The sequence below is a fragment of the Lathyrus oleraceus genome, chromosome 7 (assembly GCF_024323335.1).
Source record: "Lathyrus oleraceus cultivar Zhongwan6 chromosome 7, CAAS_Psat_ZW6_1.0, whole genome shotgun sequence".
Classification (NCBI taxonomy): domain Eukaryota; kingdom Viridiplantae; phylum Streptophyta; class Magnoliopsida; order Fabales; family Fabaceae; genus Lathyrus; species Lathyrus oleraceus.
Window position 1 is genome coordinate 440,329,945 of NC_066585.1, and position 1,837 is coordinate 440,331,781.

Consider the following 1,837-nt stretch of genomic DNA (forward strand, 5'->3'; position numbering starts at 1 on the left):
CGTTGGAAGGGAGGACAAATTCACCTACTGGCATTAATGTCAAAAAGGGAATTGAAGAAGATAGTCAAGTTGCTTGTTATGGATATGAATATGGAACTGTTCTAGATAAACAGGTTTGTCACATAAACTTATAATTCAATGTATATTTCTGTTGTAGCACTAAAACCTCTAAAAAAATACGCGTATGTGTTAGTGTTGGTGAGTGAAACCAACACCAACACTTATGGAATTAAAAATTGCTATTTGTGGAATTTTAGATTTGCTGGATGTATGGGTCAATAACAGAAGATATCTTAACTGGGCTGAAAATGCACGAAAAAGGTTGGAGATCAGAATTTTGTACACCCAATCTAGTTGCTTTCATAGGTTGTGCTCCAAGTGATAATCTAACAAGTATGTCACAACAAAATAGATGGGCCACATGAATGCTTGAAATCTTCTTTAGCAAACATTATCCTATGTTTGTACCCTTTTTGCAAAACTTTCTTTTTGAGAATTCTTAGCTTATATGTGGATCATTAATTTGGGCTTCAACCCAGTTGCTCAAGTATGCTACTCTTGTCTCATTGCTTATTGCATCATTACCAGCTCCTATTTCTTGCCAAAGGTGAGTAGTGAAAAATACGCACATATCTATTAGTATTAGTGTTACAAAGAGTCGTTTTAAGTTTCGTGAGGTAGGTAAGTCTATTTTAAATCATGACAAAAACGAATATTGAGAGTCTACTTAGTTACAATTTAACTTTAACAAATTGTAGGTCATGTATGGTAGCCCGCTTTGCATGTCGTCAAAGAGGCTCTGGTGCTTCACATAATTGTCTTTAACGAATGCAAGACATACTATTATATAAGGTCTGAAATTTAAGATGACTAAATCGTGGCCAAATAGAGCCTCTGGTAATTTTGCCACGTTTGAAGTGTGGATAAATTATACTAAAGCTCTAAAAACTTAAGACGACTCTGGTGCTAATACTACATATATGGACAGACTAATGACAACATAATAACAAACTTTTATCTTTTGTTTGATTTCAGGATCAGGAAATATATATTCCTATAACAATAATTGTGGTTTACAATTTATATACTCGATATGAATATTTGACTTCAGTGATGACAATTAGAGCATGGTGGAATAGTCAAAGAATGTCAATGATAACACCTATGAATGTTGGATTATGTGGATTTATTACCATGTTACTAAAATTATTGGGAATATCCAACACTGTTTTTGACATAACAAAGAAAGATATTCTCCCATTTACCAACGATGGGAGTGATAAGAGTGCTGGTAGACACACGTTCGACGAGTCATTGATTTTTTTGCCGGGAACAACTGTCTTGCTAATGCAATTGACAACAATATTGATCAAGATGTTGAGGTTTCAGAAACCAGGATTAAGGGGGAATTATGAGTGTGGAATGTTTGAAATGTTGTGTACTATTTATTTGATCATATGTTACTGGTCATTTCTTAGAGGATTGTTTGAGACAGGAAAATATGGGATTCCTTTGTCTACAATACGAAAAGGAGAAACTTTGATATGTTTGTTTGTCTTTCTATGTAGAAGGACAATTTCTCCTTGATATGTGCTATTTAGGATACAAATGTCTTTTAGAACATTTCTTTAAAAATTGTAAATCATTTGCAAAGTGTAGCACTTGTTCGAGGGTGAAAACTATGCACTTGTTGGTTCTTGTTTGAGAAGAATTTCATTAACAAAATGCAGCTTATTCTTTTTGCAAGCAAGTTTAAATAATATGCTTATTAGGTTTAAGTGTTTCCAAAGGATTGGAATGAAATTGAATTTTTTTAAGCTGAAATGGTTGGCTCTTC

General features: G+C 33.5%; 1 pseudogene; it reads left to right on the plus strand.

Moving 5' to 3' along the window:
• The first annotated feature begins 395 nt into the window (after positions 1 to 395).
• LOC127104233 (cellulose synthase-like protein H2) lies at positions 396 to 1,587 on the plus strand (annotated as a pseudogene).
• Positions 1,588 to 1,837: the final 250 nt, after the last annotated feature.